The sequence below is a fragment of the Crocodylus porosus genome, unplaced genomic scaffold (assembly GCF_001723895.1).
Source record: "Crocodylus porosus isolate Cpor-Errol unplaced genomic scaffold, CroPor_comp1, whole genome shotgun sequence".
Taxonomy (NCBI): Eukaryota; Metazoa; Chordata; order Crocodylia; family Crocodylidae; genus Crocodylus; species Crocodylus porosus.
In genome coordinates, this window is record NW_017728931.1 from 112932591 (window position 1) to 112944099 (window position 11509).

The following is an 11509-nucleotide window of genomic DNA, read 5'->3' on the forward strand; positions in this document are numbered from 1 at the left end:
GTTTGGTGTCATCAGCGAACTTGGCCAGTCCACTCCTGACTCCAATGTCCACATCATTAATGAAGATGTTGAACAGTATGGGTCCAAGGACAGATAGGTTGTTGCACATAGGTCTTGTTTGACCAATCTCATTTCCTTCTCTGACCAGGTGACCTATTACCTGGACAAGGGGGAAGAAATTGATGTTGTATACCTTGACTTTAAAAAAAGCCTTTGATCTGGTATCCCATGATCACATCTTGGCAAAACAGGCCAACTGCAGCCTTAGGTCCACCATGATCTGCTGGCTGGGGAATTGGTTCCGTGGTCGGACCCAAAGGGTGGTAGTTGATGGAAGTCAATCGTTATGGCGCCCTGTGACCAGTGGGGTCCCTCAAGGCTCTGTCCTTGGACCAGTTTTGTTCAACCTCTTCATTAATGATGGTCATTGGAGTGGACTGACCAAGCCCAGAAACATCATTGTTTCACTTGGTTTTAGGCGCTTAGTAGCCAATTTCAAATACGTTTCCTAGGTGTTGTAACTCCTAAAATTTGAGCAACTTGCCTAAGAGAAAATTCAGTTTAACTGGGTACAGGCAGCTTAAAACAGCTATTCAAAACTATGTCCAAGGGTACATGAAATAACCCCAGAACTATCTATATATAGCGAATGGAAAATGATAAAGCATGATGGGGAATTATTTTTGGCTGGTGTCTTTTTCCCCAGCCTAGTCCATACCAGTCAAGGAATTACTTTTTGCTCCTTCTTCAGTCTTTCAACAGTCTCAGCTTTCATACATTGTATCCAAATGTTTTCCATAATTGAAATACCTCTCCACTGGCTCTCACCTCTGGTTCTTCACCATGTGCTTTGCAACTTCTCTGGTGCATACTCTGGCCCTCCACTGTGCTTTACAACCTTTCTGGTGTTCTGCTTCTGCCAGCACTTTGACTTCCCCTCTAGCAGCCTTCACAATGTTCTTTGACTAGTAGGTTTGACTTCTTCACAGGCCAGACTGAAACTCACTCTTGTTTTCAGATATCCAACTGTTATAGCTCCTTATATGGTCAGATCACAAGTCAGATATGCCCATCACCTTAAAGAGACAACCTGAATACCCTGTTACAAGGTTGTGTCCATATTCCTATTCAGGCACCTGATACACCCAGTTCTTGATACATTTAAGGTACCTGCATTCACTGAAAATGTAATTATAACCTTAGCAGAAACAACCGGGTGATATGCCCCAGAAGGGGTACTATGATCATATAAAGAAACATAACTTTCCTTGCTTGCTTCTTGGTGTTATTTTGTTTTAAACATTAATTGCCTAATGCGAAGTGCCTAAAGAGTCCTGGGATTATGGAACACAAGCCAGGACTCCCTTCCATTCTGAGAAGGGACTACTCTTCAGAGACATACTCTCCATCTGGCCCCATAACTTGTGATGCACATTTTTCTCTCCCAGCTGTTCAATGGGCAAGCTTTAACACAAGACCAAAGGTTGATTTTGGCCCTTTCTAGTCCATGGGTGATATTTGGAGATAGGTTAGGTTTTGGCCCAAACTGTTTAGTACTGTCAAGAGTGAAACATATCTTAAGGCATCTTCTCAGCAGAATTGTAGATACCTGGGAACTTTAATGTTAAACTTCAGATGACTGACTTTTGCAAACACTAGAAGTAGGTTGTAGCTATGAAGGGGAACTGAAGATTGACTATGGCATCTAAAGCCACATATAGATAATCAGTTTCTCCTGGAAGAGTTGCTGCTCTCCCATGAGAAACCATAAGTGTACACAAATTCAAGGTTTTTTCTCTGAGAGCAAAAATGGCTGCTCCAGGAGAAAAATAACTAATTTATTTTAGGAGTATAAATGTCTGTAAAAGTTACCCATCTGAGAGAAGCCATGGCATAGTCCTGCAGCATTCCAGGGTGCTTTGCTCCTTTTCTCCCACCTCACCTCACCTCTCCCTCCCTTCCCTTTTCCAGGAGACAATATGCTGGTTGAGCTGAACTCTGCTACTTCAGTGAAGCAAGGAGCAGAACATGACCCTTCACAATCCCACATTGTGCTGCAGGTAGACACCAGTTGACTCCAAGCAGTCTCGGTCAACTAATCATGGCTGTCCTATGCACTGCTGCCATATGTCACCAACCAGACTGAGAGAGCATGCAGAATGTGCTAAGATGTGTACACAGGAAGGGGATACACAGTAGGGCTGTGTGAAATGGCACTGCTCCATTTTGACTTGCATTTCAACATTTTGATGGAACAGCGTTTCGTTTCAAATTTCATTCAAAGCCACTGTTCCATTTCATTTCATCCCATAGGTTATCATGGGGAAACTCAAAACAGCCTATAACTTTGTCATTTCAAGCCTGATTTAGATGAAAGTTGCAGGACTAGTAGCCTCTTCTAAGGGCATGAGGCATGCCAAGTTTCAATGGAATAGGTGCAGGAGTTTTGGGGAAACTGCACCTCAAAATCTTGAAGGCATAACTTATGTGATGTGTATGTGTTAAGGCACAGCGGGGTCAAAACTGCAGGGATGCTAGCCCCTGCTGAGGCCACAAAGCCTGACAGCTATCAAGGAGATTGGTGCAGGGGCTTCTGGATTCTGGGGCCCTGCACCCCTAGTGGCTGACAGGCAAAACTTGTGACCTGGTTGCTTGTGCAACTGACTGTCTGACTTAGGGCACAGGGGGGTGAAAACTGCAGACCTGCTAGTCCCTGCTGTGGCCATGAAGCTTGCCACCTGTCAGGAGATAGGTGCATGAGGAGTCTGGGTTCTGGGGTCCTGCAGCCCTAGTTGCTGACAAGCAAGACTGGAACACACAGTTCAGTAACTGACACCAAGGCAGAAAGCAGGGCAGTTCAAACAATGCTGCCTTTTATGCAGATTTTCCATCCCTCCCCCAGAGCACTGGGATTGGAGGAGACCTCAAGGAAGGGTGACAGTCACTGGCCAGCTACACAGTCAATAATGACAGCACTCCTTCCCCCGCTCTTCTCCCCCCCTCTCCTTATTTTAGTTTCTATTTCCCTGCAGGCAAGCCCAATTTAAGCTTCCAAACTCAAAATATTTTGAAAATTTCAAAGTGTCTTGACTTGCCTTGTTTTGTTTTGAGGCTGTTTCAAAACTCCCTGTTTCATTTCAGTGTTGCTGTTTTGAGTTCAAAATGAGTAAAAACAGCTTCAAAACAAAACTGCCAGCAAAATTTCACACAGCCCTACTACACAGATTTAGCACTGCAAACTCTCTACTCTTCAGGGGCTCAGGATTCGACTGTCTCTTCATGCATCTCCAGGCAAGTTTTTCTACCAGTAGAACAAACCCAAAAGAATTCCCCCGGGTGTGCTGAATATGTGTACACAGCCTAGGTACTGCCCAAGTCTCAGTCTGAGTAGCCATGGGCTAGATTGCCTCATTAGGCAACATCCTTATGAGAGCATCATATCTTATTTGTGCTTGTAATGACCAGATGTCGTAGCAGGAAACACCTAAAAATGAGGGGTCTGGCCTGAGAAAGGAGTTCCAAAGAAACAGTTGATTGCCTAGATGTCCTGTTTATCCTAATAACTGAAAATAACATAATCAATCCCAAGGAAGACTTTGGTGGGTCCTTACTGGAGCTTCCTTCCAAATCCAACAATAAACAAGTTGTTTTCAATTCAACCAGTTGTGTTGCCAGTTTAATTTGTGTTTATCTAGGGTAGATTTGCCTATTTTTCTTAAAGAATACCTTGTGCAATGGTGTCAAAAGCCTAACTAAAGTCAAGATGTATCACATCTACTGCTTTCCCTTTATACACCAAATCATTCATCCTGTCAAAAAAAGAAATTAGATTGGTTTGACATCATTTTCTTGACAAATCCATGTTGCCTAGTTTTTATCACTTTCCTATCCCTCACACATCTCTAAATTGATTGTTTAATAATCTTTTCAGGTATCTTTCTGGATATCAAAGTTGAGCTGACAGCAATGTAATGACCTGGGACATTCCTACTGGTCCTCAGCCTGCTCATCTTCATCAAATACCTCTGAAGTTGTAATAAATAGAATCTAGCTTCAGAGAAAGGACATGATGATTTGAGGGGCCATCAGATCAAACATAGATGCCTACATCCAAATTTGGACTTGGTCCCAAATTTTATGTTTGGAGAAATTTATTCACTATGTTCAAGTGATCAATCCACCAAACCTGCCCCCACCCTCCCCAACCCAAACAGACAAACAAGCTGCCTAAACCCCACATGTCTACTTTTTCTGGAAAAAAAACTGACTTGGGCATTTGGTACCTAAAGTTCAACTACTGACTACTGGTGTGTTCAAAACTTCAAAATGTTGACTGTGTTAAATATTTAGGTAACCCCAAACCGCTGTTTAAGTCATTTAGAATTCATAAAATATGCCTGGTCCTAAGGCCCTGGACAAGGTTAATCCAATCGGCGCAGGACCAGGACTAATTCTCTCTGAGGACTCTGAGCATTTTTACTCTGGATGTGGTGCTGGGTGTTTTAAGTCATGAGGAACACTAATTAAAAGCAACTGCATGTCATGTGTATCAGCATTGCTGGCATCCCTGTACTGATAAAAGCTCATTGGACATGTTTTATTTCAAAGTGCACCACTGCCATTTTTTCAGCACAGAGCCAGGTGGCAACGCTAATACACATGACACACAGAACTGTTGGAATGCATCAATTTCTATGCTCTGACCAACTTGATTAATCCAACTCATTGGAGCAGGCTCCCCACATATTTGTAGGAGCTGAAGTCTGGTAGGCAGGTGGGATTCTGAACATGCACTCCTCAGATTTTGGAAATGTGTGAGTACACCATAGCAGTACTTGATCACATGAAGACTGTAGCCAACTGCACCCTGCTTAAGTTTCTCTCACGTGCTCCCAGGATGTGCCCCAAAATCTTAAATCTATCAGTGAAGTAACTCTGGGCTTATAGAGATACCCCAACAGCTGTTGTTAGACACACTGAAGACTGAGGGTTCAAGAATGGGCACAGAGAGCATAGATAGTTGTAGTCTAGGTAAATGGACTGTTGGCTGTAGTAGAAGTTTTGCAACCTGCCGCTCTGATGCTGGGCAACATAGCAGAGAACTGGAAGGCATTCAGACAAAGTTTTCAGTGGTTCCAGTTCATTTAATCTTTTATTTTCCAAACCAAGCCAGTTGTAGTACCTAGTGGACACAGGGGCAGAAGAGAAAAATGATAAAGTCAAATCATCTCTCCTCCTGAATATTGTGAGGGAGGAAGCCCTAGCTAACTCCTTTACCTTCAGAGAAGGCCAAAATATGCACTTAAGTATAATACAACAGCAGAACAAAAGTTGTCCTTTCAGTAGGAATCAAAGAATATAATAAGAACAAGCCACCTTATGGAGTGAAATATTACATGGGTAAAAAGCCATGTCACAGGCACTGTCAATGTCAAAGGTAGGAAATAATTGTTAAACACCAAGGGCCCCTCTATATGTTACAGGTATCATGTAATTAACTGGTTAAATACACAATTAACTACATTACACCTGAGCCCAGATACGTATGCAAAGTACATATCATACCACAAAAATCTCCAAGCAGCTATAAAGTTAGACGTTGAAAATGTGTACTATAGCTGTATAGCTGGTTGCTATCACGTTTTAATTTTCACCTGTTACAGGGTCTTCCCTGAAGCTGGAAGCCCTGTATGTTTTCAGGGCTCTCGGGTGCTGGGTGAACCATGCACAACTAGGACTTGGAATCCCACATATGAGGAGACTTTCAGTCCAAGCAGTTGCCAACTCAGGGTCCCAGCAGCACCCTACAGCTTCCAGGACCCAAAGACCCACAGCTGCGGATGCTGGGTCACTGCAGCATGCTTCCCATTGCCAGGACTCAGCTGGGTCCTATCAGCCACAGGGCACATCTGTGATCTCCTAGCTCCATGGGTGCATGAAACCCCCGGGGTTGGGAGATCACAGCTGCCACAGTCTCCCAGCCTTAAGGTTGCATGAAACCTCTCGAGTTGGGAAATTGCAGCAACTGCATCTCCCAGCCCCAGGGGTGTATTGGATGCCCCCATGGTTGGGAGACCCTTGGTTGAGGGGCTCCCAGCTATGGGAGCTTATTTCTTGTTCCCTCTGCACTGGCAATGAGACATTATAAAATCTAATGCATGGTTCCACAATCATGCCTCCTGCCATACACGTGAGGTATGGCAGGAGGCACGATTGTGTGATTGTGTGAATTGTGTGATTAGATACCATGACACCTTTGCCTGTATGTGTAGAGGGGTCCCAAGATATCCAAGGAAGAGGAACATGACCTCTGCTACAAAGGAAGACACCCCCTCCCTCCCCCACAGTCATGCCAGGGGGTAACATGGGATAAAATGCCTTCCTGATCTCAAATATGACAGTTGGTCTGACCCTGAGTAAGACCCTCAAGCCAGGAACCTCCAGGTTTTTTGTCCCAGCAGAAACATCAGAACACCCCAGTCAAAATTCACAGCCTTGCCTGCAGCCAACGCGCAATGCTTCCGAAGAAGAAATAAATCCCTCACATCTGTAGAAACAGAGGGGTGGAAAATTCATCCTAACCTAGTGGGACAACCAGCAAATTCCAGAAGCATGGGAAAAACCAAACACATTCTACTATATATTTCAACATAGAACGGCACATACACATTACATTGCATACCCTAACTACACAGCCAGATTCCCACTTTCTGCCATCCCATCACTCCATAAACTTATCCCAGTCCATTTTATCTCCTTTCCTAATCAAGCCAATTGTGGAACTCTTACTTCATTCTCATGCTGCTGACCATGGTCCTCTCCAATTTTTATCTGGTGTGTGTGTGGGAAGGGGGTGCTCCTGGGCTTCTTCAAATTGTTGCTCAAATATTTTCTCTATAAAAATCCTTAATTTTTATTAAATTAATAAATACTCTCAGCAATTTCCACCCCCTTTTGGAACTGTGGAAGAATCTAATATGAAGGTATCAGAATATCAGTCTTATCAAATCATGTGACAGTTTCTACACATGTTTTTATTTACTCTAGATTCCAGATCTTTTGCTTAAAATGAGATATTGAAAGTAGCAGATCAAACTGGGATGGGAATGTGATTAAAAGTTGTAGGGGCCTCATGTACATGAGTCACTGCATGGTTGTTACTAAATGACTGCACAGTAACCAGAGTTACTGCACACTAACATCACTGCACAGTAGCATTGCTTTTAGATGATGCTGTCTGCACAGGAGTTCATTACTACTGTGTAGTAGCATTGCATTACATTTCATGCCATGCGATGATACTGAGCAGTTGTAACAAGCTACTGTGCAGTCAGTGTCTCATGTAGGTGTGGCCAGTGAGTGCTCCAAGGGAGCCAGTGAGCAGAATACACCAGCCAGCATCTACAGCCCAAGGAGCTAATCCACTCTGCCTGGAGACCTTGAGAGAAGGAGTGATAGGAATAACTGTCAAGAGATGGAAAATTGAACTAGATAGACCAGGAGTTCCCAAAGTTCTTATTCTGCGGCCCGGCAGCTCATGGCCTAGAACTGGCCATGGCCTGGCAAACCATGGCCCAGCAGTCACAGCCGACCATGGCCAGAACTTCCAGCTGGAAGACAGGTAAGGATACTTCTACCCCCTAGGGGGGAGGGTGGGCTAAACCCTTCACTGCTGTGGGCCCTATGGAACAAGCCATGGCCTCCATGTGGTGGATCAGTAGGGAGTGCTCCTGCGTTGAGCCACCCACCTCACTGTGCCTGACCATCTTCCAGGCTCTGAGTGCCTCCCTGGGGGTGCCACCAGTTCTAGGTTCTGATTCCTAAACTTAAGGTTCTTTATATATCTCACACAATCATTTATACCAAATATGCCATTGACCACTAATGTAAATTTGAAGTAATGATACCACACTTAGGCACATCAACACAAGACACTATGTTACAGAATTGATGTGCTACAGTGCCATAGTGTCTATTGTCAAAAATTGTGATGACACCACTGCATTGCTATAGCAAAGTGTTCCCTCATTATAGTGCATTGCTATGGTGACTTAGTGGCCAAAAATAACTGTGAGCAGCCAGCGTGGCATGGTACGGGCCATTACTGCACCATTTTTTTTTACTTCCAAAAGGAAGTACTAAATAATGGTTCAGTAAAAAAGATGCCATATGGCTATGTGTAGATGCACCCTTAGTGATATAATTCTGAATTACACATTACTAATATAGGTCATGTCAAAGGATTTGCATCAATGAAAGTGAAAGAGGCCTGTGTGCATGGGCCTCAATGTGTGGTGAGAGATGTCACAGGAATAGTGTGGTGTCAAAAGAGAGCTGGTAATGGAGAGATGTAGGTGGTGTCCTTTAAGAAAGAATGGCCTTCTGGCATGCTGAAGATATACATGTAGGCTGTATGTTTCTTAAAGAAAAGTCAGAGGGTTGTTACTAGCTATTAACAATCCAATTTACTTTCTTTTCACACAGGCACACACTCCCTCCTGTAAAAAAAAAATTGGATAATGTAATGAGGACAGAAGGCTTTCCAAGTAGTATGGTATAGGTATATAGTCCAGCCCCACTAGGAGGTAATTACCCACTATATGAGGAAACCTGCTCTTTGCCCCAAAGGGATGTTTAATGATTCCCTTCCCCCACTCCCGCCTCCCCCCAAGACTCATTAATACACAATGTGAAAACAATACTGAAAGCAAGAACTAATTCCCCTGTATCAGCAGTGGATGGCTCTATTTTAGTTTAGTTTGTTCCTTTCAGGCAGAACCTAGAGAATTGATGGGTATTGTTGACACTGGATTTATGACCCAGTCCTGATACCCTGTTCTGGGTGGACCCAAACCCTTAGACCAACCGTGATTTCTTCCATTCCATAAAGGAACAGTTTATTGATATACCATGATAGCAGATACAAGTAATGAAGACAAGGCAAACAAAATAATCCCCCTGATTCTACTTATTTACCAGTTCCAGGGTTTACAGAGGGAAGGTACATTTGTCCAGTACACAAATGCTGCCTTCTGGTTATTGCTTGAATGTCAGCAGTCTTGGAGGTCAAGGGTTGAGCCCCCTCCCACCCCCTCAATGGGGTGGGTGAGATGGGCTGATGGTGTGCCCTCTTCCCATGGTGGCTTCAGGATCCCCTTTTCTGCTCGGAAAACTGCTCCTTCAGTATTCTTTTTCTCCTGATGATGCTTTGTTTCTGGGTCCATTGATTGGTTTCCCTGTCGTCATCATATTGTCCACATTCTGCTCTGTTGGCATATCTCTTTCTCAAATACATCACATGTATGCGTCTTAATTTAGTCTTTTACTTGTATCTTAATTTGGTTATCCTTGGCCTCCTAATTGGGTCATTTCACCAAAACCAGAAATTCCAAGGGCTTTGCAACTCATCAGCGTGACCGGATGCTGCCTTGTCTCTTGTTATAGGTTTTCAGGGAACACTGTTTTGCACGTCTTCAATTTCCTAATCTGTTTGTCTGCTGGCTTTGGCCTCAAAGACTGAGAATGTGAAACTTTGTCACAAACAGACTTTTAGAAACCAATTAATCCTTGCCGTTCCCCTGGAACATTGTTCTAATGCATATCTACTCTTCCTACAAGCTAGTCAATGGTTGAGAGGCAAGTGGAGGTAAGGGGGGGGGGCATTGACTACAGTTACATTAATTCTCTTTCCCCACTACCTGTCTTTCACCCATTGACCACCTCAATTTACATATTCCCTGACTGTCTTTCTTATATATGTACTGGTCTCTGGATGCTTTACCATTCCGTTCAGGAAGAGCACAAACCAACTTCAGTTGTTTCCTCAGCCTGACAAAGGTTATCTATATCCAAAAGCTTGCAAAGAAGAATTTTTCCAACTATTTGAGTTTCCAAATCAAGGAAGAGTTCCATTAGTACTGCTAAAGAAATTGAACATGGCAATAGAATCAAAGGACCAGAAGGAACCTGCAAGATCATCAAATCTGGTCCCCTGCCATGGGCAGGAGGTTATTGGGCTCAAAAGAGCTCAACGAGGTGCTAATCCAGCTTCCTCTTGAACATCTCCAAGGATGGCAACTGCACCACCTTTGCTGGGAGTGTGTTCCAGATTCTAGTTACCCTTACAAAAAATAAGTTTTTCCTTATGTCTAGCCTAATTTTCCCTCAGTTAGCTTGTACCTATTGGTCCTTGTCCTCTCAAGAGGGGCCTTCCTGAAGAGTTGCTCCCCTAGATCTTGGTCCTTGCCCCTGATGTACTTGTAGGGGGCTATCAATTTTCTCTTACTCAGGCCCAGTTCCTAAAGTCTCTCCTCATAGGGCTTATCCTCCTCTAATGACATTAGAGGTAAACAAAAATGGTGAGTAGGAAAAAATAGATACATATTAATAATAATAGTGCATTTCTTTCTCTATAGTATGTTCTGAAGCATAATCTGTATAAAATTCTGTTTCTCTGCCTACAAATCTTTAATTTATAAAACCATTTTTAACAAGTATGCCCTGGAGACTAGCTTTCAATAAATAAAGATGTAATGGAAAGGAGTTCAACTCTAAACTGGTTTTATTGTAAAAGAGAAACTGAGATCATTTTCAGTCATTTAATCTTTGTTTTTTCTAGAGTCTTGCTCATGTTTCAGGTTCATGTTTCAGTAGAGTCATAATAAGTAAAGAATATACACCTACTTACCTTTTCAACAGCAAATCTGCTATGAGGAATTATGTAGTTTGGTGGTTCTTTTTCTTTCATCTTTGACTTAGTTTCTCTTGCATTTTTTTAGGTTTGTTCACAGTGCATAAAGCAGGATTTAATTTGCACTTGTGATACCAAGCCTGTTATCATGTGGGAATACATATCTCTGTCTCTTTAGCATCTTTAAAGAGCTGTAGCTGGGGATCAAGATATTAAAAATGTTACAGTTTTGTTTCCATTATTGAACTAGTGCTAAATCAAAAGGATTCTGTCATTTCTAGCATGACTCTGACATCCCTTGTGCACCATCTGCCTTATTACACCTTAGTGACTGAACCAAAGTGAATTCCAAACTGCCACTTTGTAACTTGCAAAGCAGCAAGGCAGTAATAACCCCATTGAAGCAATGCTTCTTTTGGTTTTTTGCTTTGTTTTGTTTTGTTTTATTTTGTTTTGGACAGTGTTCTCTCTGTAGCTGAGAGTGTTGGTGGGTGGGTGAGTGTGTTTCTAAGGCTGTTTGATAAGATTTCTTTTCTGCTGTAGCCTTGAGCACCTTGATAATACAAAAGTCAAAATAGAATTAAATTCATTTTATAAATGGGTGTTAATAGTTATTAATAGGTAAGTTACATGCTATTTGATATTATATTAATTTGACATAATAATAAACATCAGAAGAAAGCTATTTCTGCATGAGGCATCAGCTGATAAAGCTCACTGAAAAGAAAATCAGTGAGCTGGAGATGATGATGACAATGCAGTTCAAATGGGAATTTGAAGACATGATAGAGAAGAAGAGAGAAGAGACTACATGGAAAA

General features: G+C 42.6%; 1 pseudogene; it reads right to left on the reverse strand.

The window, feature by feature from the left end:
- Positions 1-10747, reverse strand: part of LOC109315997 — a 41263-nt pseudogene extending 30516 nt beyond the window's left edge.
- Positions 10748-11509: the final 762 nt, after the last annotated feature.